Genomic DNA, 26,409 nt, shown 5'->3' on the forward strand with positions numbered 1-26,409 from the left:
AAATGTTTATTATTCATGCTAGAATTGTATTGATCGGAAACTTAAATACATGTGTGAATACATAAACTACACCGTGTCCCTAGTATGCCTCTACTAGACTAGCTCGTTGATCAAAGATGGTTAAGATTTCCTAACCATAGACATGAGTTGTCATTTGATAACGGGATCACATCATTAGGAGAATGGTGTGATGGACATACCCAACCGTAAGCTTAGCATAAGATCATTTAGTTATTTGCTACAACTTTCATCATGTCAAGTATATATATGTTCCTTAGACCATGAGATCGTGCAACTCCCTGACACCGGAGGAATACTTAGTGTGTATCCAAACGTCACTTCGTAACTGGGTGATCATAAACGTGCTCTACAGGTATCTCTGAAGGTGTTTGTTGGGTTGGCACGGATCGAGACTGGGATTGGTCGCTCCGCGTGACGGAGAGATATCTCTGGGCCCTCTCGGTAATACAACATCACAAGAAGCTTGCACGCATGTGACTAATGAGTTTAGTCACGGGATCTTGTATTAAGGAACGAGTAAAGAGACTTGCCGGTAACAAGATTGAACTAGGTATGGAGATACCGATGATCGAATCTCGGGCAAGTAACATATCGCTGGACAAAGGGAATTGTATATGGGATTAACTGAATCCTTGACATCGTGGTTCAACCGATGAAGATATTCGTGGAATATGTGGGAACCAATATGGGCATCCAGGTCCCGCTATTGGTTATTGATCGGAGAGAAGTCTCGGTCATGTCTACATGATTCTCGAACCCGTAGGGTCGCACGCTTAATGTTCGGTAGCACAGGAGTAGTATTGAGATATTAATAGTGGAAAATCCAAAGGTTGTTCTGAGTCCCGAATGGGATCCGGGACGTCATGAGGAGCTCCGGAATGGTCCAGAGGTAAATATTTATATATGGAACGTTGTTGTCGGGGTTCCGGGAAAAAGTCCGGTTTTTTCGGTATTGTACCGAGAAGTCACCAGAAGGTTCCAGAAGGTTTCGGAGGAGTCCGGAAGTCCTCGGAAGGTGATGGTAGCTGGAACTACGTCGGTATTTCCCCGGAGAGGGAGGGATGATGTAGCACAGCGACGGTAGAGTATTTCCCTCAGTTATGAAACCAAGGTATCGAACCAGTAGGAGAACCAAGCAACACAACGTAAACAGCACCTGCACACAAATAACAACACCTCACAACCCGACATGTTAAAGGGGTTGTCAATCCCTTTCGGGTAACAGCGCCAGAAATTGGCAAGTTGACGGGAGAAAGTTGTAATAGATTGAAGTAATAGATCGCAAATAAAATAAAACGCGGCAAGGTATTTTTGTATTTTTGGTTTAATAGATCTGAATAAAAATGCAAAGGAAAAGTAGATCGCAAGCAAATATATGAGAAAGAAGACCCGGGGGCCGTAGGTTTCACTAGTGGCTTCTCTCGAGAAAAATAGCAAACGGTGGGTAAACAAATTACTGTTGGGCAATTGATAGAACTTCAAATAATTATGACGATATCCAGGCAATGATCATTACATAGGCATCACGTCCAAGATTAGTAGACCGATTCCTGCCTGCATCTACTACTATTACTCCACACATCGAGCGCTATCCAGCATGCATCTAGTGTATTAAGTTCATGGAAAAACAGAGTAATGCAATAAGAACGATGACATGATGTAGACAAGATCTGTTTATCTATATGGCGGTAGATATAGATCCCTTCTTTTTATCCTTAGTAGCAACGATACATACGTGTTGTTTCCCCTTCTGTCACTGGGATCGAGCACCGTAAGATTGAACCCACTACCGGGCACCTCTTCCCATTGCAAGATAAATAGATCAAGTTGGCCAAACAAAACCCAAATATCGGAGAAGAAATACGAGGCTATAAGAGATCATGCATATAAGAGATCAAAGAAACTCAAATAACTTTCATGGAAATAAAAAGATATAACTGATCATAAACTCGAAGTTCATCAGATCCCAACAAACACATCGCAAAAGAGTTACATCATATGGATCTCCAAGAGACCATTGTACTGAGAATTCAGCGAGAGAGAGTGAGTGAGAGAGAGAGACATCTAGCTACTAACTACGGACTTGAAGGTCTACAAGGAACTACACACGCATCATCGGAGAGGCGCCAATGGAAGTGGTGAACCCCTCCGTGATGGTGTCTAGATTGGATCTGGTGGTTCTGGACTCTGCGGTGGTTGGATGAATATTTCGACGCCTGTTCTAGGGTTTCTGGAATATTGTGGTATTTATAGAGCACAGAGGTGGTCCGGGGGCACCCGAGGTGGGCACAACCCACCACGGCACGCCTGGGCCTCCTGGCGCGCCCTGGTGGGTTGTGCCCCCCTTGGGGCACCCCCTAGGTGCAACCAGGACCCATTGCCTTCCTTCTGGCCCATAAAAAATCATCGTGGAGTTTCGTGGCATTTTGACTTCGTTTGATATTGATTTCCTGCGATGTAAAAAACATGGAAAAAGAATAGCAACCGGCACTTGGCACTATGTCAATAGGTTAGTACCAAGAAATGATATAAAATGACTATAAAATGATTATAAAACATCCAATATTGATAATAAAACAACATGGAACAATCAAAAATTATAGATACGTTGGAGACGTATCAGCATCCCCAAGCTTAACTCGTACTCGTCCTCGAGTAGGTAAGTGATAAAAACAGAATTTTTGATGTGGAGTGCTGTTCATTAAGTCGTATCATATTCTTTTCTTTATAGCATGGACATTTGGACTTTTATGTGATTCAAAGCAATAGTCTAGTTTTGACATAATAATTTAGATACTCAAGCATATCAACAAGCAACCATGTCTTTCAAAATATCAACGCTAAAATAAGTTATCCCTAGCCCATGATGCTCAAACATTGATCCAATCATGAAACACACTTGAATATTAACTACACCCAATACTTGAGCACGATCATATGGCCTCCTAGTTGGTGCTTTTTATGAGAGAAGATGGAGACTCAAATTTCAAAAACAAAAATTTCATAAAGTAGAAGAAAGGCCCTTCACAGAGGGAAGTAGGGATTTGTAGAGGTGCCAGAACTCATAGCGAAAAATTAGAGATAAAAACATTTTGGGAGGTGTATCCATCCCACCAACGAAAACGACTTAGAGTTCCGAACACTTTCCATGCTAGATATGCAATAGGCGGTTCCCAAACAAAAAATAAAGTTTATGCCTTTTTCCACCATTCTTTCACTTTCCATGGCTAGCTGTATCCACGGGTGCCCTCCATACCAACACTTTCCAAGGAATTTATTATTTGACAACATAAAGTAAATTCAATTTTTTGCATTTCGGGACTAGGCATCCCTAAGACCTTTGCCTTACTCTCGTGCAATGACAAGTGAATAAACACTCATCTTGAGAATAACACATTTAGCATGGAAAATATTAGCCACCCGTTACCGTTCCGCGAGTGAAACAAACACAGAAAAGAGAAGTTTATTTTGAAAATTATAGATGGCACATGCAAATTTTCTTAGAACGGCAAAAGAATACCGCATATAGGTAGATATAGTGGACTCTGAAAGTGCGTTAAGTCGACTAGAGGGGGGTGAATAGGCGATTTTTATGAATTCTTCACTGAGGAAATTCCTAAGTGAAGAACTACTTGCAGCGGAATAAGTACTCAGATGCACACATGACATAACATAAATATGGACATCATGATGAAATGAAAACAGACACAGAGTACAGAAAGCGTAAGCACAGGTTAAAAACAGGATGAAGACAAACAGACTGAAGAAATTGGACTGAGGAAATTGAGAAAGTTTTCAGTCAAAGTCTTCAAACAGATATGAACAAGCACACAACACAGTAATGAGGAAATGGAAGGGTTGAGGAAATAGAACCAGTAAGCTCGATGAAGACAATGATTTGGTAGACCAGTTCCAACTGTTGTGACAGTTGTACGTCTGGTTGGAGCGGCTAGGTATTTAAACCTGAGGACACACAGTCCGGGACACACAGTCCTCACCGTATTCTCCTTGAGCTAAGGTCACACAGACCTCGCCCAATCACTCGTGGTAAGTCTTCAGGTGACTTCCAAACCTTCACAAACTCGGTCACTCGGCGATCCACAATTTCCTCTTGGATCCTCTAGACCATGACGCCTAACCGTCTGGAAGATGCACAGTCTTCAAAGGTAACAAGCGTCGGATCCGCGCAGGATCAATCTCTTCAGTGATGCTCAATCACTTTGGGTTTGTAGGTGTTTGGGTTTGGGTTTTCCTCACTTGGTGATTTTCGCTCAAAGTCCTCGGAGGATGGGATGCTCTCAATGACAAGTGTCAGTTTCTCTCGAAGCAGCCAACCAGCTAGTGGTTGTAGGGGGCGGCTATTTATAGCCTAGGGAGCAGCCCGACATGATAAGACATAAATGCCCTTCAATGATATGACCGTTAGGTGGGTAGATATTTTGGGACAGCTAGCGCATAGCACAACAACAGTCGGAAATTTGACTATCAAATTCCTCAGGGCTATCATGATCCTCACTTGTAGGCAATCCGCACAGGCGAATTCCAAACTCCTCAGTCAGAACAAATTCCTCAGAGACCAAAAGAACTTCGTCTCTGTCATTGAAGAAATTGACTGAACTGCATGAGATTTCCAATGGCTTCACTCGAAGGGATTGGTAGGTGTAGGATTCTGAGATGAGCATCACTTGGAAACTTTTCCTTAATTTTTCCTTGACCCCCTTTAGTAGTACGGTGTTTCCTATGACTCAAGAAAGAGAAAATGAAACTACGAAAACAAAAGTCTTCATACTTCATGTTCCTCGTATGAATATCAAGTCTTCATGGTCACACAAATTTATTCACTTTCAAAGTCTTCAGAAAGTCTTCAGAAATCCAAAGTCTTTAGTTGAAGACATTCATTTTTAGGGGTCGACTTTCTCTGTAAACATCAAACTCCTCATAGACTTATAGACCTGTGTACACTCAAAAACGCATCAGTCCCTTAACCTATAGGTCCTCAATACACCAAAATCACTAACGGGCACTAGATGCACTTACAATCTCCCCCTTTTTGGTGATTGGTGACAATATAGGTTAAGTTTTCAACGGGAATAAACATATGAAGTGTAAATACACAAATTTGAGGAATTTGAATGCAAGATATAGAAGAACTCCCCCTGAAGATGTTGAAAGTGCAACTATCCCTCGGTGGTTTTGGTAATGCTAACAACATATAGCTCATTGAGCTAATGCTATTTCAAGATAAATATTTCAGGAAAACTCAATGATTGGCATGGCATGGATTAGTAAGTGGACCCTTCAAAATGCTAAGGACAAAAGATTGGCTCAAGCTCAAAGCACAAGACTCTACATTTTCTATTTTAGTGATCCAAGATCACATTGAGTCTATAGGAAAAGCCAATACTATTAAGAAGGGATGAGGTGTTGCTTAATGAGATTCTTGCTCAAAATGCTTAGTGATATGCTCCATAAACCCTCCACTACTTTCTCATATCCACATATGTCCCAAACCAAAAAGTCCAACTCGGCCCCACCGGAACTTTCTATCCGGCGCCACCGAGTTCAGTTGACATAGCCACTGCCAGAAACCCTAGTCTTTTTGGTCTCACCGATAGGGATCTCGGTCTCACCGAGATGGGGTTGTAATCTCTCTATTTCCCTTCGTAACGTTTCGGTGAAACTGAGATGAGCGATCGGTCCCACCGAGATTGCAATGCAAACTCTCTGTTTCCCTTTCGTAACGTTTCGGTCCAACCGAGATGAGCGAATCGGTCCCACCAAGTTTGCCTGACCAACTCTCTGTTTGTTTATTACCAAAATCGGTCTCACCGAGTTTCTGTAATCGGTCTCACCGAGATTACGTTATGCCCTAACCCTAATGAAATCGGTCCCACCGAGTTGACATGTCGGTCCCACCGAAATGCCTAACGGTCACATTATGAATCAAATTGGTCTGACCGAGTTCTCTGAATCGGTCCCACCGAGTTTGGTGATTTGTGTGTAACGGTTAGATTTTGTGTGGAGGCTATATATACCCCTCCACCCACTCTTCATTCATGGAGAGAGCCATCAGAACATGCCTACACTTCCAACACATATTTTCTGAGAGAGAACCACCTACACTTGTGTTGAGGTCAAGATATTCCATTCCAACCACATAAATCTTGATCTCTAGCCTTTCCCAAGTTGCTTTCCACTCAAATCATCTTTCCACCAAATCCTATCCTATGAGAGAGAGTTGAGTGTTGGGGAGACTATCATTTGAAGCACAAGAGCGAGGAGTTCATCATCAACACACCATTTGTTACTTCTTGGAGAGTGGTGTCTCCTAGATTGGCTAGGTGTCACTTGGGAGCCTCCGTCAAGATTGTGGAGTTGAACCAAGGAGTTTGTAAGGGCAAGGAGATCGCCTACTTCGTGAAGATCTACCCGAGTGAGGCTAGTCCTTCGTGGGCGACGGCCATGGTGGGATAGACAAGGTTGCTTCTTCGTGGACCCTTCGTGGGTGGAGCCCTCCGTGGACTCGCGCAACCGTTACCCTTCGTGGGTTGAAGTCTCCATCAACGTGAATGTACAATAACACCACCTATCGGAACCACGGATAAAAAATCTCCGTGTCAACATTGCGTTTGCTCCCTTAAACTCCTCCCTTTACCTTCATATGCAATTGTTTTACATTCCGCTGCTATACTCTTAGAATTGCATGTGTAGGTTGATTGCTTGACTTGTGCAAAGTTGCTAAAATCTGCCAAGAACTAAAATTGGGAAAAGGCTAGATTTTTATTTGGTCAAGTAGTCTAATCAGCCCCCTCTAGACATACTTTCGATCCTACAAGTGGTATCAGAGCTTTGGTCTCCATTTGCTTTGATTTCCATAGCTTTTGGTGGTCATAGCCTTGGTTTCACAACCTAGGAGAGTATGGTGTCTAGCGAGGGAAATTACCACCGTAGAGGTCCTTACTTTGATGGCACAAATTTTGCTAGTTGAAGCATAAGATGAAAATGCATATTCTTGGACATAACCCCGCCGTTTGGGCTATTGTGTGTATTGGCTTACAAGGTGAATTCTTCGATGGGAAAGAACCAAACCGTGAAGCTACCGCGGAAGAGTTGAAGATGCTACAATACAATGCTCAAGCTTGTGATATTCTCTTCAACGGATTGTGCCCCGAAGAATCAACAAAATCAGCCGTCTTGAGAATGCAAAGGAAATTTGGGATACTTTGATTGATATGCACGAAGGTACCGACTCCGTCAAGGAATCCAAATTGGATGTGCTTCAAAGTCAACTTGACAAGTTCAAAATGAAGGATGGTGAAGGTGTCGCTAAAATGTACTCTAGGCTTGCTCTCATCACAACTGAGATTGCCGGCTTAGGAAGTGAAGAGATGACCGATAGATTCATCATCAAGAAGATCCTAAGAGCCTTGGATGGAAAATATGATACCGTGTGCACATTGATCCAAATGATGCCCAACTACAAAGATCTCAAGCCAACGGAAGTCATTGGAAGAATTGTTGCTCATGAGATGTCACTCAAGGATAAGGAAGAGCTTCACAACAAGTCAAGTGGTTCTTACAAAGCCTCGTGTGATGCTCCCACATCATCAAGTGAGAAGCAAACCTTCAATGAAGAATTGAGTCTAATGGTGAAGAACTTCAACAAGTTCTACAAGAGTAGAAGCAAAGAAAGAAGTTCCAAGTCAAGGTCCTACAATGACAAAGGATCTTCTAGTCGTGAGCGTAATTGCTACAATTGTGGAAGACCCGGACACTACTCCAATGAGTGTACGGCTCCCTACAAAAGAAGAGAAGATTCTCCCAAAAGAAGGAGTAGAAGAGAAGAATCACCACCAAGAGAAAGAAGGAGTAGAGATGATCGTTATGAACGAAGACCCTCTCGGAGAAGCAAGGATTCGGAAAGGAAGGACAAGTCATCAAGGAGCTACACAAAAAGAAGACATCAAGCTCATGTTGGTGAATGGGTATCCGGCTCCGACTCCGATAATCACTCCGAAAGAAGTTATCACTCCGACTCCGAATATACTCAAGATGAAGGTGTTGCCGGTCTAGCACTTGTGTCAACCAACTCCTATGACATATTTGACTCACCAAATGAAGGAATTGGGAGATGCTTCATGGCCAAAGGTCCAAAGGTAACACACCCCGAGTATGTTGATTTCAATAGTGATGAAGATGATTTGCTAGGTGATGATGATTTACTTGTTGACAACTCTAGTGATGAAAACTATGATGAAACGTCAATTAATCATGCTAATCAAGATAAAACGAATGACGATGATAAGAAGGAGATTGAGCATCTAACTAAAGAACTAAACACTCTTAAGTTAGCTTATGAAACTACCTTTGAAGATCATTGAGAACTTTTAAAGACTCATGATAAGCTACGCTTTGAAAAGCTCAACCTTGAGCAAGAACATGAGTTTTTAAAGGCATCAATGATGATCTTCGCAAGAAAAGTTCTTCTTACATTGCCAAGCGTTTACTCTTGTCTACTTACATGCCACAAGTTAAATCTAGCAACAAGAGCAAGAAAGATTCTTCATCTAGTAGTAACAACAATCATGCTAAATCCAATGTTGTTGCTTCTAGTAGTTCTCTTGATTCCACTAATGATTCTCTTAGCCAAGTTACACTTGAGCAAGAAAATAGCTTATTGAAGGGAATTATAGAGAAAGGTGTTTACAAGAGCCTTGCCGGAAGTAAGCAATTTGAGGAAATTGTACGCAAGCAAGGAAGGCACCGGAAGAATCAAGGTGTTGGTTTTGAACGAAAGTTTAATGCCAATGGAGTTGAGTGGGAAGAAGATCAATACCCCAAGACGAAGTTTGTTCCTCAACAAGAGAAGTATGATCCTACTTCTTTCAAAGGGACACAAGCTCAAGATGATCTTCCACCACAAGACCACAAGCAAAAAGGCAAGGACAAGTTTCAAGTGGAAATTGATGCATTTGAAGAAGCACCTAAGGCCTTGGTCAAGTGGGTTCCCAAGACTACATCAAGTTCTACTTCATCAAGTACGACTACAGCTCCAAGGATTCCCATCAAGATGGTGTGGATCCAGAAGAAGAACTAGAGAGTTCTTGAGGGTGACTCCGCCAACATACTTCACTCTTATCATTTTGGCGGGGACATGTGCAAACAACATCCATATCTTGCACTAGTTCAAGGAGTCACAAACCCTCTTGTTGGTAAGACAAGGGACAAGGTAACCTAATGCTTTCATGGACAACATCTTGTGTACACATCACTCTATGTCTATGGATATCCTTGTTTGTTCCTTGTGGGACTAACCCGTGTAGGTATTGAAAGTGCAACTCACTCCAAAGGATTGCTCCGAATGATCTACATCAACATTGAGCATCCACATCTTCAACACCTACATGAAGTCATCATCGACAAAACCCAAGGTTAGTTCATCCCTCTTAGGGGGGATATCACATCTAGGGGGAGCTTTACTCTAATTAATTGAGCTAAAGCAACTCTATTGATGTGAACACAACAATGCTTTATGTAAAAGTGGTAACCCCACTTGTGCTTAAACGATGAGTATGACCTATGATCAAATGTTCTCATTTGACTCCTAAGTCAATATACTCATATATAGATGACCTAGTCATCGCCAAGTTGCTTGATAGATGCTAGAGTGTTTGTGCATGCTTTGTCAGTTATTTCATTTGCCATTTTAATTGTGTGAGCATGTTGGATGCATATTTTACTCATTCAAGGACATCCATTTGTTGTTTTGATTGTTTGGCTCTTTCTCTTTTGCCAAATGGATGGACAAGAATGCCTAAGAACTCCCTCTAGCTATCTATGCTTTTCTCGTCTCAAACTCTATTCATGCTACATCACAAAGTTTGATCAAGTCAGATTCGAACCACTCTGTGTGAGGAGCACTCGGAGTCCCCGATTCGTCATAGACTTAAACTTCCAAAAACCTCTTTGTGCATTTCGGTCTGACCAATTCATCCCTTTCGGTCCTACCGAGATCACTAAGTTGATCTAGGGTTTTCAATCTCGGTGCAACCGATTAGAACCTTTCGGTCACATCGAGTTGCAGTAACTGCTTGCAGTTTTGCATCTCGGTGCCACCGAGTTGTTCCACTCGGTCACACCGACAAGGTCAGGTTATATATACTGACGGGCCAAATTTTGGAAATTTTTCCGAACCTCTTCGCCCGCGCATAACCTACTCTGCCTCTTCGGGTCTCCGGATCGTCCTCTCGTCGCCAGCAACCTCCCGCCGCTGGTCTCCACCGCCGTCAACGGCAATCTGCCCCGCCGTTGCCGCTGTAGCAAGTTCGCCGCCGAACTAGGGTACGGACTTGATCTTTGTGCTAATCCATAACTCTGATTCTTAGCACATTGCTTTGCCATGATTCTTGCCACGATTGAAATCATCCTGTCTAGCGAAAACGTCCCGTAGATTAGTTTTGATTTGAAAATTTAGGGTTAGGTCTCCGCCGAATTCATCTCGGACCGACCGAGTTGTAGAAATCGGTCTCACCGATTTGGCTTAGGCCAGAGCACATGCGTTTTCGGTCTTACCGAAAATTGCAAATCGGCGTGACCGAGTTCGATTCTCTGTGAAACCCTAGCAGTCTCGGTGCCACCGAACTGTGACTCGGTCCCACCGAGTTCACTACTTTAGGTTCCAAAAGCTGCTTCGGTATCATCGAGTTTACAAATCGGTAGATCCGAAATGCTTTCTGTGAAGAACTAAAACTAAGTTTTTAAGTCATCTGTTTCACAAAACTCCTGTACTTTGTGATGCTCATCTACTCTAGCTCATCTACAACCTATTCACAGGGTCTGCTGTCAGAGTATTTGCAGAGATGTCTGATCAAAGTGATAGTCAGAACAGGTCTGAGCAACAGGTGCAGATGAGTGAGGGTTCAGATCCCTCTAGCAGCTATGATGAAGGCAGCATGAGCACACCAAGCAACTTGCCAAAGGCTGCTACCCTAGTCAGGCGATCACAAGATGATTAGAGGACATGCTATAAACTTGCTGCATATATTTGATGTCCCACAGAAGTTCAAGGTCATGAGTTTGATTGTTGAGACAATCAAGAGGACTGCTGCAGACCAAAAGAGAAGCTGTGGGTATGCCCCACACATTCAGGAGCTCATCAACTCAAAGATGGGCACAAGCAAATATATTTTGGATAAGGAGCACCTGCCCATCTACCCTGAATTTGAAGACAACACAGTTGTCATTAATGAAAATGAACCATCATCAGCTCAAGCACATGAGAAGAGAGAGAAGGCAAGGGCAGAGAAAGCTGCAAAGATGCCAACTGTAGAGGAGGCATCTCAGATATTCTTGAAGAGCAACAAAGACCAGCTTGGATCTGATCCAATCCACCCTGAGGATTGAGAAGGGCTTGGCCACCCTGACCAAGAACCAGGAGAGTTTGGAGAGGATCATTGAGCAGAAATTCTATGACCTTGATGTCAAGGTAACTAAGATCCAAACTGCAGTTAACCAACTTCAGGAGGAAGCAGAGGAGAAGAAGGGCAAGTCTACCACAGATGCTTTTGCTAGAGTGCCCAGAAGCCAGAGGTCTGCTACAGTGCCCGTGACAGATACTAGAGCTACAACATCAGCACCAGCAGCTACAGCTCCAGTTCCACCTCCAGCAGCTACTCCACCAGCTCCAGCTACTTCATCGGAAGCTTTCGTCCTTGGAGTTCTCTCAACACCACCTCCCGAAGATCAAGCCTGAGAGACGTTTAGCACTATGCTTTTTTGAACTTTTTGGTAACTTGTTGCCAAAGGGGGAGAAAAATGTATAGATCATAGGCTTCGAGAGAGAGTGTTGCTTTTTTTATCTCTCTTGCTATTTTGGTTGAACTTCTTTATTGTGTGCTTGTGTGAGATACTTTATGTCCTAGTGAGATACTCGTTTGATCATGTGTTTGATCATATGCTACCCTTAATGCTTGTTGGATGATATTATCTCTTATATCCTTAGATGATCATTCACTTGCTTGGTGATGAGTGCATGTTTTTAAGTTCTATCATTTTGAGCGCTCCACCAAGATGTATGTGACATGGAAGAGTAACCCATGATCCTAATCGATTGTGCATTTGCATTCAAAAGCAAATCTTAAATAATGCACAAATTTAGGGGGAGCTCTTGCTTATCACATACTTCTCAAAGCGACAATGTTTTTCAGTCTTATTATCATTTGTCGAAGCTTTGATCTATATGTTGTCATCAATTACCAAAAAGGGGGAGATTGAAAGTGCAACTATCCCTCGGTGGTTTTGGTAATTCCTAACAACATATAGCTCATTGAGCTAATGCTATTTCAAGATAAATATTTCAGGAAAGCTCAATGATTGGCATGGCATGGATTAGAAAGTGGCCCTTCAAAATGCTAAGGACAAAAGATTGGCTCAAGCTCAAAGCACAAGGCTCTACATTTTCTATTTTAGTGATCCAAGATCACATTGAGTCTATAGGAAAAGCCAATACTATTAAGAAGGTATGAGGTGTTGCTTAATGAGATTCTTGCTCAAAATGCTTAGTGATATGCTCCATAATCCCTCCACTACTTTCTCATATCCACATATGTCCCAAACCAAAAAGTCCAACTCGGTCCCACCGAAACTTTCTATCCGGCGCCACCGAGTTTAGTTGACATAAACACTGCCAGAAACCCTAGTCTTTTCGGTCTCACCGATAGGGATCTCGGTCTCACCGAGATGGGGTTGTAATCTCTCTGTTTCCCTTCGTAACATTTCGGTCAAACCGAGATGAGCGATCGGTCCCACCGAGATTGCAATGCAAACTCTCTGTTTCCCTTTCGTAACGTTTTGGTCCAACCGAGATGAGCGAATCGGTCCCACCGAGTTTGCCTGACCAACTCTCTGTTTGTCTATTACCAAAATCGGTCTCATCGAGTTTGTGTAATCGGTCTCACCGAGATTACGTTATGCCCTAACCCTAATGAAATCGGTCCCACCGAGTTGACATGTCGGTCCCACCGAAATGCCTAACGGTCACATTATGAACCAAATCGGTCTGACTAAGTTCTCTGAATCGGTCCCACCGAGTTTGGTGATCTGTGTGTAACGGTTAAATTTTGTGTGGAGGCTATATATACCCCTCCACCCACTCTTCATTCATGGAGAGAGCCATCAGAACATGCCTACACTTCCAACACATATTTTCTTAGAGAGAACCACCTACACTTGTGTTGAGGTCAAGATATTCCATTCCAACCACATAAATCTTGATCTCTAGCCTTCCCCAAGTTGCTTTCCACTCAAATCATCTTTCCACCAAATCCTATCCTATGAGAGAGAGTTGAGTGTTGGGGAGACTATCATTTGAAGCACAAGAGCAAGGAGTTCATCATCAACACACCATTTGTTACTTCTTGGAGAGTGGTGTCTCCTAGATTGGCTAGGTGTCACTTGGGAGCCTCCGTCAAGATTGTGGAGTTGAACCAAGGAGTTTGTAAGGGCAAGGAGATCGCCTGCTTTGTGAAGATCTACCCGAGTGAGGCAAGTCCTTCATGGGCGAGGACCATGGTGGGATAGACAAGGTTGCTTCTTTGTGGACCCTTCATGGGTGGAGCCCTCCGTGGACTCGCGCAACCGTTACCCTTCGTGGGTTGAAGTCTTCATCAACGTGGATGTACGATAGCACCACCTATCGGAACCACGGATAAAAAATCTCCGTGTCAACATTGCATTTGCTCCCTTAAACTCCTCCATTTACCTTCATATGCAATTGTTTTACATTCCGCTGCTATACTCTTAGAATTGCATGTGTAGGTTGATTGCTTGACTTGTGCAAAGTTGCTAAAATATGCCAAGAACTAAAATTGGGAAAAGGCTAGATTTTTATTTGGTCAAGTAGTCTAATCACCCCCCTCTAGACATACTTTCGATCCTACAGATGTGCATAGTGAGGAATTTGATTTTGAAGCAATGCACATTTGAAGAGTAGAATCATGGAGATCTCCCCCTATATCTTGTAATTCATACACGCATTTAACATATGATATGAAGAATTTTAAATGCATGATGAGATATGGTGACTGATGTGATTCAGCATGCGTGCATTAACATATATGAGGAAATAGCATGCAAAAGAACATAAAGAAAGTATCAGACCACCATCGGGTTTAAGTTTACAACTCGATCCAACAAAGTCTTCAAAAGAACGAGAGTTGTAACTTAGCAAAAAAACACCCATATGTAGACCCGCTTGAAGACTAACTCAAATTTCTCCCCCTTTGTCATCGAATGACCAAAAGGGACAAAAAGTGAGGACTAACGCCCCTGAAGAATATCATGTTGATGGAGGAGCACCAGCGTTGTTGGGGTCGGTTGTTGTAGTAGGGCCTGCCGCAGTGTCGTCCAAATCTTCATGCTCATCAGTCTCGCCTGATGAAGAATATGAGCTGGCCACCAAGGAAGGAACTTTGACTTTTTTTGAATTTCTTCGACAGTGGCTGAGACCAGTCAAAGTCCTGCTTGAAGCCCATCTTCTTCAGATCTTCTTCACCATAAAGATGAGACAGAACATCCCAGGTGCGATTGAATACTTCATGGAGGTAGCAGTGGTTCTTCTTCACTGAATTGTCTGTAGCAGTCATGTTGTGAAGAATTGAACCAAACTGACGCTTAACCCATTTGTGATTGCGATCGACCTTCTGATGAAGACTGAGGAGAAGCTCACGATCAGTCATCACCCTTGGAGCTGTGCCTTGAGGATTTTGCTTTGAGGCATTGGCGGCAGAGTCATGAGTGGCAGAGTCATCATTGGTGGAGTAAGATGTAGCTTTGCGGAACTGACCATCCAATGGACGAATGCCTTCATCAATAACAGCAGTGGCCTTGCCCTTTTCATCAGCTAAGGAAAATGTTCGCTTGAGGACTTCAATGGGGGGTAAGTAGCTGCCATGGTTGAGTGTATCAGCCTTGTAATTGATTGAAGACCTTGATCTGAGGAATCTCATAATCCAAGGAGTGTAAGGCTTCAATTCAAATGGATATAATGCAACATTTGCCAGAGTCCTCATGAAGAAATCATGGTAGTTGACAGGAACGCCATGCATGATGTTGAAAAGCAGATTCTTCATGATGCCGATGACCTCTTCTTCATTCGAGTCGTGGCCTTTGATTGGACTCAAAGTCTTGGTCAAGATGCGATAGACAGTCCGTGGCACATACAACAATTCCTTCACGAGGAATTTGGTCCTTGGGGCTTGACCGGGCTTCAGCGGCTTCATCAACACTCGCATATAGTGGTCAGTAAGTTCAGGTTCATGATATATACAACGTGCACCTTCAAGGGGAGGACTGACAGGCAGGGCATGAAGCAATTCAGAGGCCAGTGCTTTGAAGTGAGTATTCTCTATCATCCAATCCAACACCCAAGAGTTCACATCTGCAACATTTCCTGTGATGTGCAGTGTTGCATAGAACTGAAGAATTAGTTCTTCATTCCAATCACATATATCTGTGCAGAAGTTGAGCAGTCCAGCATCGTGAAGAACACTGAGGACTGGCGTGAAGCAAGGCAGTGATTCCATGTCCACGTGAGGAATATACTCATGGTCAAAGACTTCGTCCTTATCAAAAAGTAGTGAAGAATAGAAGTTTGCTTGGCTCGCAGTCCAGAAACGCTTCCTTCTAAGACGAGTAGAGTCATATGGGTTGTAATATGTGAAGAACACATGCTCGTGGAAGAAGTCATCAGCCTTGAAGGTTTGCTTCTTACAGAAGGGATTCTTCGGCTTGGGCTGAGGAGTATCCGTCGATAGCATCACAGCCTCAGGAATCACATTCTCAGGAACCACAAGCTGAGGAATTTCAGTTTCAGCTTCAGTTGCAGCCTGGGTCTTCATTTCTTCAGCAGCATTTTCATCAGCACTAGTGGCTGGAATTTCTTCATGAATAGACGGAGTGGTGTGAGGTTCTTCAGAGCCCATTTGAACTTCAGTGTGCACTGGGGACTGAGGGATTTTTTACAGTGGCGTGAACAAAGGAGAGTTGGGGTGCTGACTTTCCCAAAAGTCATCATTCATCACAGGTGTGGTGCTCCCAATGTCCACGTCTTCATATTCTTCATTTAATTCTTCAATGCCTGCCTCTTCAGCTGTGAACTGAGGCATAGGCGATGAGATGACTGGAGTTGAAGGGATATTATCCGCTTAAATTTCTTCGTCCAACTGCTCTGAAGAAGCAGCAGAAGGAACGTCTTCATCAGATCCGCTTGGGATCTCATAATCTTCACCAAAAGGAATGAGTTCCTTTGATGGCATACTGGAGACAGGAACAACATCAATAGGATTCTCAAATGAGCTGGTTAATGTCTTCATCTTCTTCGGGGCTGAAGAAGCTGATGAAGCAGATACTTTCATTTCTTCACTGCTACTCGCTCCGCAGCCTTGGTTTTCTTCACTTCTGATGCAGAAGGAAGAACTGGACTTGGTGTTGGTGCAGGAGGAGCAGAGGAAATTGGTACATTTACCTCAGGCACAACTGATGCAGTTGGCCTGGTTGGTTCAGTTTCTTCAGGCTCAGCGGTTGATGGCTCAGCTGGCCTGGATTGTTCTTCAGGCGCAACACTAGTGGTTGCCCTGGCGCTTTCATCAGCGGCTGGAATAGAGTCATCAGCCCTGGTACTAGCAGTTTCGTCAGCAGCCTGATTTTCATCAGCGGTGCTGGCATGTTCTTCAGTCGGCTGAGTAGATGCTTCAGCCTGAGGAGATTCGGCTCTTGAAGTGAATTTTTCAGTTAACTTCACAAATCTGACTTTGGCTCCAAGCCAGTTAGCATAGTAGCGATCAAATACACCACTGAGGTTTTTGATTTCAGATTGAACAACCACAAGTTCATCAGTTGTCATTTTGACAACATTTTTCTTCAGCAAGCGCTCTTTCTTGTACTGAGCTTTCTTCAGCTGCCTGGCCTTTTCAAATTTCCATTTTTCTTCGCCTATGAAGGCGGTCAGCATGTGACTTTGACCAGGAGTCAGATTGAAGTCAAGCATAGGAGTGTTGGGGTCCTTGTGCCAGAGATCAATGAAATCGAGGATCAACTTTGGATCCAAAAGCAGAGGCACATCTGTGCCTTTGGCTCTAGCGGCCTGGTGCTGTCTATCTCTGATGATTTCGGCGAGTTCCTCATCATCAGCTTCGTCATCGCTGGATGGAACTTGGAAGGCAACCTGCTTCTTGTGAGGACTAGGTCTAGAGCCTCGTCCAGCAGTGGCCTTGGTCTTCGGCAAAGTAGGGCATGTTGAGGAATTTGGAGGAGCTGAAGAACTTGCAGAGGCTCCTGAGGCAATTGATTTGCCTGAGGTCCTTTGACACGAGGCAAGATGCACAGGTGCTGAGGACTTTGCAACTTGAGGAACTGGAGCAGCTTGGGGAATTGGTTGTGAGGGCTTTGCAGAAATGGGCCGTGAGGGCATTGCTCAGGTGCTTGGCCGTGAGGGCATTGAAGCAGAAGCACTGGGCTTGTGAGCGGGCTTCTTGGGCATAGCCTTCTTAGGCTTGCTAGCAGAGGCCTCAATAGTGGCAGTAGCAGAATCTTCATTGAATTTCTTCACTGCCTATTTTGCTATTTTGGCCAGTTTAGCTTGACGCTTGGCCCATTCAGCAGGAAATTCTTCACCATGTCTGATGCTTGAGGGATCAGCTTCTTGGCCAGGTGCCAGTGGAGGTCTTGGGCATGGAGGGTGTACAGCGAATTTCTTCATGTACTTTGGAGTGACATAACGATATTCCCTCCATTCTCTGACCCATCTCCTCTCTATCTTCTGAATGTGCACTTTGCGCTCATTCTTCGTTTCATGAGGAGGAGTGCAGTACCCTGCATAGATGTCATCTGGAATCTCAAACGCAGTGTTGACTTCAGGTTTCTTCCCTCCCTTCTGAGGTTTCTTGCCGTCAGCCATTTTCTTCAGCTGAGGAATCTGAACAACAGAATTCTCTAAAGAGGTATGCAACTTTTCTTCGAGGAACGCTGCAAATGAGTTAAGTTGATGAGAACCTAGTGATTCAGCAGCGGACATGCGTACCTGTGAATAGAGTATAGGTGCGAAGAATTTGGAGAGGTCATATGCGTTCTCAGAAGTTTTTGCAAAAAGAACAAGTTTGAGGAATTTGACCAGATGTGTCTTGAGGAATTTCACTAAGCATTCTTTGACTTAGGTTTCAGAGTTGTATAGATTGGAAATCCACACAATTGAGGAATCTTGAAGAAAAATGTAGCTTAGGGAAACAGATCAAGAACTGATGATTGTGTGAGGTGTTTAGAGTGTGAAGATTGAAGAATAAACACCTTTTGAAGATTTGTAGAAATCAAAGAATTAACAAGGGCAGTAAAAGTAACTTTTAATTACCCTTGACGAATAGCACGATGAACTGTGAATAGTAGATTTGAAGCTCGTCGGTTTAGATCTTCCACGCCCTAACTTGGCAGAGGAAGACAGCTACGGCGGCGGAGTGAAGAAATCCGCGGCCAGCGCGAGTACGACGGCGACGAGGTCGAGGCAGCAAAGCTCTTCCTCACCGGCGACGATGAAAGTAGCGGCGGCGCTAGGTTTTGAGAGCTCGAGCGAGGGAGTGAGGTCGAGCGAAGTAAAAACAGTCTGAGGAGGGTGAGGGGTATTTATAGCCGAGGTGAAAAACCGCTCGCCCGAGGAAAATGGACGAACGTGCCCCTGACCCTTCTCATTCGTGCGACATGTGTCACCCACGTACAGAGAGGTGGAGATCTTGTGAGATCGTGGGTGAATAGGATAATGTATCGTGGAATGTGGAACGGTTTGAGCGGCAAAAGCCGAAAATTCAGATAAGAAAATTTTAATGTTTTGTTCACAAATTCTTCAGCTGACAAGGACACAGTGAAGATAAATTTACGGCATGGACAAGAAAGCAGACCAACCGCACGGCTAAAGCCAACGTAGAAAAGGAACTACCGTGAGGTAATTTTATGGTGAGGAGGTGGCGAACCAGACCAGCACCCACCACAGCCAACACAAAAGCGTCGATGTAAATTTACCTCACACAACCATCCAGGGCAAACTTACGACCCTATGTTCTGCGTGGACATTCAAGGAAAAAAATGTGAGATACTTTCTAAGCTTATCATGCGACCCAAATAAGTATGGTCCCTCACGTGTACCATGTACTGTAAGATTACATCAGTAATTATTATTTTTGACATCTGATTACATCAGTAATTAACTTGCATACAACATGGGATAAGTGGAATTGACGTAACGTTACTTCCAATAAAACGAACTAAAAAAGTACATAGAAAATCAATCAGCCAACAAAAGAGAACTCCATGATAAATAGTGGGAGTATTCCTGACAATCGGGGTATTCTACATCATATATCTGTTTGTTTTAGAAAAAGTTGTGGGTCCAGAAACGCCTATCTTTGACTTCAAGCACAAGTTACATTTGTGATGGTATAATGCTTGATTATGATATTGCCCAGCTTGAAAAGCATAGGGCAGTGATCACCTGAGTGAGCTACATTACAACAAGCCAACTTTGGGCTATCATTAGAATCTGAGAGATGAATCTAGGCTGTGCAATTATGTTCCCTGACATTGAACTTCGTAGGAATGTGAATAACCTATGTTTGAATATGGCTTGTCGCAGAAAGGAAATCTTAAAAATGTCTTTATCTCCCTCCCAATGTCCAGGACTATGGGAAGATCGTTGGAAGCTGCTGCCTGCACTAGGGTCTGATTATATGTGAGAAAGAATGATCTGGCCACTTGTAATGGCGGTGGTAATTCGAGCAGCAACCTGAAGAGCCACCACGCTTCCGCCTGGAAGGATGAGTTGACTTGTGCACCTTTAGCTGAGATGCCGATGCTTTTGTGCTGTTGTTCTCCATCAATTTGAATGAAGAGAATTGTATATGCATATTCTTGACCTTACTGGAAGTAGTTCCTGTAATGTTCATCACTCTGAAAAGCAAAAAAGAAAAAAGAGAGGACACATTATATGCTTTGATAAATACAAAAGGTCATATTAGAAGGTAATGTAAAAGAGACTAAAAAGCACATATATTTTACAATATTTTGGAACTAAAGTGGAGCCCAGAGATTGCTCTAAAAAGTTGGAACAGTTTAATCATTTTCAAAAAAAGACAAAACATGCATGAAATTATATTTAAGGCACCACGAACAGAGAAATACGTTTTTGTTGATACATTACGTTCAATAGATAATAGTTGGTTGCCTTCATATATGGGAAATAAAATTATATATCACAAATCGCAAGAATCAAATATTGCAGCTAATTAAAGTTTAGATCAGAGCACCTCAAAAGCTGACATCTCCTAGTATTACCAATAGATCCATAGCAGGTGTCATTTTGGATCTCTTAAACACGCAAACAATAGTAATTGCAGGACCAACAGCAAAACATGTTCGTGTCTTTGGACTTTTCTTATTTGAATCAACCCTAACGTTATCACTATCAATCATCTACTGTAAATCTTTGGTTACAAGAAACAAAACACTCATTTGAGATAACTTTAGTGTCCGAGACAAAACAGAAAATCTTATTGGTCTAGCACAATAATATCTCATATAGTGCGACCCAATCAGTATGATATATAATGGAACATTCTTTAGCGATCCAGATAATTTTAAAAGAGCAAATTGCCAAATACAATAGGGTGAGAGGTGCACTTTTCCAATGGTATTATAACTAGCAGTATCAACTCCAAACATGCTACATTACCAGCGAAAACACTTCGACCATGATATATGCTTTCTGTTTTATCTATGGTTGCTTCTGTTTCTTCATACGATGTTCAGTAAGTTGACTACACATATGAGATTTCCAACAGATATAGTAGATCTGGTTAGCCCAACTTCCATTCCAGAGCATCATAAATCCAATACCGTGACTAAGGATACGGAAGAGATGATGCACATCCGAACTACTACAGACCTTGTTATATATGCAGCCGGAATTTGGAATTTCTAATCATACTATTTTCAATACTAAAATGGTGATAGTAGTATCCAGCTTCAAACTTGCTTTTAGAGTCAATATATCTTGCTTGTTTACTTCCCACCAAGTTGGGTGATAGGGCAAACCACATAAAACATGCCTTCATCACTAATTTTTACATAAATTAACTACCGGTGATCTTCCCAAGAACATTCTCTTCCTTTTAAAGGATTTGATGAGTGTAATGTATACCTTGTATATTAGTATTAATTGCCATCCCTACACACCCTCAAAGTTCTTCAGTAACCTGATAGCATCTACAGTCGGACGCCCCAAACCCTCCTCAAACGCCCGGGCAGCCCGCCCAGTCACTGACCGGTCACGATTTTTCGACTCAGACGGACGCCTCAAATGGGCCTCAAACGCCCGGGCTGACCGGCACCCCTCATATCCAGCCCAAATATGGGGCGGATATGGGGGCGCCTGGGCGCGCCCGGATATGGCCGCCATGTCAGATCCGGCCCACGCTGGCCCACCGACCCCACATATATTCGTCTGCATCCGCTCGCCGGACCAAACCCTAGCCACTTCGCTCCACTCCCCTCCGCCACCTGGGCTCACCTCCGACGGTTTCCGGCCTTCTCCGCCATGGCAGGCAGCAGATTGGACTCCGACCAGTCTGGATCCGTCGACTGGGGTGTTGTACCGTGCAGGTTGGAGGAGGCAATGGCAGTCTGCATTGCACTCCGCACTGGGAGGACAACGCCCGGCCGACGGACGGATCTGTCCGCCGCGACTCCATAGCTTCGGCTCACCAGGCACCTGGGTCCTCCGGGGCTGGATCCTCGAGGTCCCGGTAGCCGGAATCCCTCTCCTTCCGCATCACCTGTCGGGCAGACTATGAGTCCCACCGGGATCGGGCGGCCCGCCGTGAGAAGGAGAGGATAAGGGCCGCCGAGGCCCGTATCGCGGCGGAAATGGCGGCGGCGGAGGCAACTGATGCGTCAGCGCAGACGGCCACAGAAGAGGAAGCCATCCGCGCCCGCATTGTAAAGAAACGGCAGCGGAGGAACATGCGTGCCCTCTCCCGAGAGCAGAATCGGGCGGACAATGACAGAGAGGACAACTCCGGCGACGAGCAGATCCGACCCGATCCGTACTGTGTCTTCGACCAGTACTTCCGCGAGAAGGATGGCAGGAGCGCCGAGAAAGGCAAGGGCAACCGTGGATGAACTCCACCATAGCCAAACATGCCCAATTTTGGTAGTCCGATGGCATGTTTAGTGTAGTGTGATGGAGTAGCCGGACGTTGCGTGTGCATCGACGTACTTGCATGAGTTTGTATGGATTTGAGATATGATAATAGAGGTGTTCTGATGTGGATTACATTATTTGAGGGGTGCCCGGTCAGTGCCCATGGACGCACCCGAGCGCGTCCACGGGCGTTTGAGGGCCCAGATTTGCCAAGTCCGGCTGTAATGCTTTGACAGTATCAGGAGGAGACTTCACCAAGGTCAAATCAATGGCCAGCCTCAAAACACATGAAATTTCTACCATCTCTTGGTATTGCTAAAAGATTTATGTAAACATGCTGAATTTTCTTATAGAGATATGTAGCCGAATTGTCTTATATAGATAGCTAGCTTGTTGTAAACAGTGTTCTCAAATTCAGCAATTACCAGCTACTACTGATTGGCCGAAAATAAGTGCACTGAAATTTCTATCGTTTTTAACTTGTTTCATACAATTTCTGGTTTATCCAATAATCTGTGTGGTGTGACGAAAGTTGGAGCTAAATCGACATTGGCCTGTAACAGATGTTAAAGTTGTGCATAAAATAAGTTCCAGCTGCCAACACAAGGTCAGGTAGAGGCCTGGTGAGCTGAAACCAAATAAAAGTGAATACGGTGAATAAGCCTACTTGAGATTAATTAACCGTGGATCTGCTCATCAAAATTTCAAAGAAAAAATAGCAGAGTATATGGTGGAGATCAGCTAGCAGATTAAGGCCTTAAGCAAATAGCGGCGCCCAGAATAAAAGAGGAAAACGTAATATCAAAGATGGCGAGGAGGATAGAAAGATCCTCTTGTGAGAATTTTGTGTACCTGGGTGGCTTGTATGTTGATGATAGAACACGCTGAGGAGGATAGTCGTAGACTCGTGGCCTTGTGGAGCAGGTGGAGACGTGGAGTCGTTGCTCATGGCTAGACTAGATGGAGAGGCCGAGCATATCGTCTCCTTGGTCTACCGCAGTCACTGGATGCGCCGGCCGATGAAGGCACGAGGCCGCCAGCCGCCCGCCGCGCCGCACGGACACGAGGGCCGCCCTCAACATACTGCACATAGCCGAGAGGCTGCGCGACGCTACCGTCCGCTCGCCTCCTCGCTGCAGCCGGCCACCGAAGCCACCCACACCACCACTCGGCGAAGCCACCCAGACCTTCGGCAGCTCGCCGCCCAGATCTGCCGGCGCTTCCGCTTCCCTTCGAATAGGACCGGGTACCAGGACCTAAACCCACCACTAAAAATAATAACCGTCCGTGCACATACTACACCAAAAGATTACATCGAGCCGGAGAAAAATTACTAGAGGGGTGAGCCGTGGATCCCGTAAAAAAAGTTGAACCATGGAGGTGCGATAGGTTCTGGCTCGGTGGATTGACCAGGGTGAGGGATAATTTATTCTTCACCCTGGGTGTTTAATAGACTTTATATATATATATATATATATATATATATATATATATATATATATATATATATATATATATATATATATATATATATCAATTAAGAACGACGACGGAAATAGTAAAGACAATGCAAAGTTGAAGAAAAAGAACAACTGAGGAATTTCAAAAACTGAAGAAAAACTCAAATTGAAGATTTTCAACTTTTGTTGGTGGCGTGACACCGCATAAGAATGCTGATTTCAAACGCCGCGTACAATTGTCGTAGGGCTCTGAGAATCAAATTCTTCATTAGTTTCTTCACACTTAGAGTGTTAGTCTTTATTGATTGAAGAAAAATAGTTACTTCGTGTGTTGCACATCTAAATCATCAATTTTGCATAAGTGTTAGGATGTGTGTCCTTTTCAAAGGACATTCGAAAATTCTAAGATATTTAGCTCACACCTCAACTTGCTAAATATCTTCTCATCCAAGGGCTTTGTGAAGATATTGGCTAGCTGTTCTTCAGTCCTCACGTGCTCGATAGAGATGTCGCCCTTCAACACATGATCACGAAGAAAATGATGACGAATCTGAATGTGCTTTGTCTTCGAGTGCTGAACTGGGTTATGAGCAATCTTGATGGCACTCTCATTGTCACAATAGAGTGACACATTCTTCACATTGACGCCTAGTCCTTGAGGGTTTGCTTCATCCATAGCAATTGAGCACAACACGAACCAGCAGCAATGTACTCAGCTTCAGCAGTAGAGAGTGATACGCAGTTCTGTTTCTTCGAGGATCAACAGACTAAGGATCGTCCGAGGAAATGGCATGTGCCTGATGTTGACTTGCGGTCCACACGATCACCAGCATAGTCAGAGTCTGAATATCCAATGAGGAGTGTGAGCTAGATATCAAAGAATATGCTTCACAGCCTTATGGTGTGATTCCTTCGGTGTAGCTTGAAAGCGGGCACACATGCAAACACTAAGCATAATATTTGGCCTAGATGCACATAAATACAATAAAGAACCAATCATGGAGCGGTATACCTTTTGATTGAAGTCAATACCATTTTCATCAGTGCATAGATGGTCATTTGTGGGCATAGGGATTTTGACGCCTTTGCAATCTTGCATGCCGAATTTCCTCAATACATCCTTGAGGTATTTCTCCTGAGATATGAAGATGTCATTGCGTTGTTGACGAATTTGAAGACCTAAGAAGAATTTCAATTCTCCCACCATAGACATTTCATATTCCTCCCTCATCATATAATGAAATTTGTCAGTGTAACATTGGTCAGTACAGCCAAAGTTGATATCATCAACATATATTTGGCACACAAACAATTCATCATCATAGGTTTTGGTGAAAAGAGTTGGGTCAAGTGAACCGGGTTTGAAGCCTTTCTTCATGAGAAATTCCTTCAAAGTATCATACCATGCCCGAGGGGCCTGCTTGAGGCCATAGAGGGCCTTATTGAGTGTGAAGACTTTGTCAGGATGCTTTGGATCTTCAAAACCTGGGGGTTGAGCAACATATACTTCTTCCTCAAGCTTACCATTGAGGAATGCACTTTTCACATCCATGTGATATAAGATGATATTATGATGGTTAGCATAAGCAAGTAATATACAAATAGCCTCAAGTCTAGCAACATGTGCAAAAGTTTCATCGAAATCAATTCCCTCAACCTGTGTGTAGCCTTGAGCTACAAGCCGTGCCTTTCCTCACCACACGGCCATTTTCATCTTGCTTGTTGTGGTAGATCCACTTTGTGCCGATGATATTGTGCTTGCGAGGGTCTGGTCGCTTGACAAGTTCCCAGACGTTGTTGAGCTCGAACTGATGTAATTCCTCTTGCATAGCTTGAATCCACTCAGGCTCCAGAAATGCTTCATCTACCTTAGTGGGCTCTGTGATAGAGACGAAAACAAAGTGCCCACAAAAGTTAGAGAAATGTGAAGCTTTTGAGCGTGTGAGAGGACCTGGTGCGTTGATGTCGCTGATGATTTTCTCAATCTGCACTTCATTTGCAACGCGAGGATGAGCGGGTTGATGACGAGGAATTGGATCAGCATTTTCTTTAGAGCCATTTTCCTCAGATGCACCAGCATGATGTTCTTCACGGTCTGGAATGACTTATTCAGAAGATTCTTCGGTAGGAATGACATCCTCAGCAGCCTTGAACTTGATGGTTTCCTCAGGAGACTGTTCATCTAGCACAGGAGGTAGGTGCTCTCTTTGCGAGCCATTAGTTTCATCGAACCGCACATCTACAGTTTCAACAACCTTGTCGTGAACGGTGTTGAAGACTCTGTAGGTGTGCGAGTCCTTTCTGTAACCAAGCATAAAATCTTCATGTGCTTTCGGTGCAAATTTAGAATTGTGATGAGGATCTCTAATCCAACATTTAGCACCGAAGACTTTGAAATAACTCACATTGGGTTTCTTGTCAGTGAGGAGTTCATATGCAGTCTTCTTGAAGAATTTGTGAAGATATACCTGATGACCCACAAGTATAGGGGATCTATCATAGTCCTTTCGATAAGTAAGAGTGTCGAACCCAACAAGGAGCAGAAGGAAATTACAAGCGGTTTTCAGTAAGGTATTCTCTGCAAGCACTGAAATTATCGGCAACAGATAGTTTTGTGATAAGGTAATTTGCAACGGGTAACAAGTAACAAAAGTAAATAAAGTGCAGCAAGGTGGCCCAATCCTTTTTGTA

At 43.7% G+C, this 26,409-nt stretch overlaps 1 long non-coding RNA gene across 1 annotated transcript; it reads right to left on the reverse strand.

The window, feature by feature from the left end:
* Nucleotides 1-19,286: 19,286 nt before the first annotated feature.
* Nucleotides 19,287-23,504, reverse strand: LOC120974654 (uncharacterized). The gene is made up of 2 exons (XR_005770001.2): nucleotides 23,111-23,504; nucleotides 19,287-20,007 (listed from the first exon to the last, which is right to left on the reverse strand). It is a non-coding gene; the product is annotated as an uncharacterized lncRNA (long non-coding RNA).
* Between the last annotated feature and the right edge of the window lie 2,905 nt (nucleotides 23,505-26,409).

The sequence above is a fragment of the Aegilops tauschii genome, chromosome 2 (genome assembly GCF_002575655.3).
Source record: "Aegilops tauschii subsp. strangulata cultivar AL8/78 chromosome 2, Aet v6.0, whole genome shotgun sequence".
Taxonomy (NCBI): Eukaryota; Viridiplantae; Streptophyta; class Magnoliopsida; order Poales; family Poaceae; genus Aegilops; species Aegilops tauschii.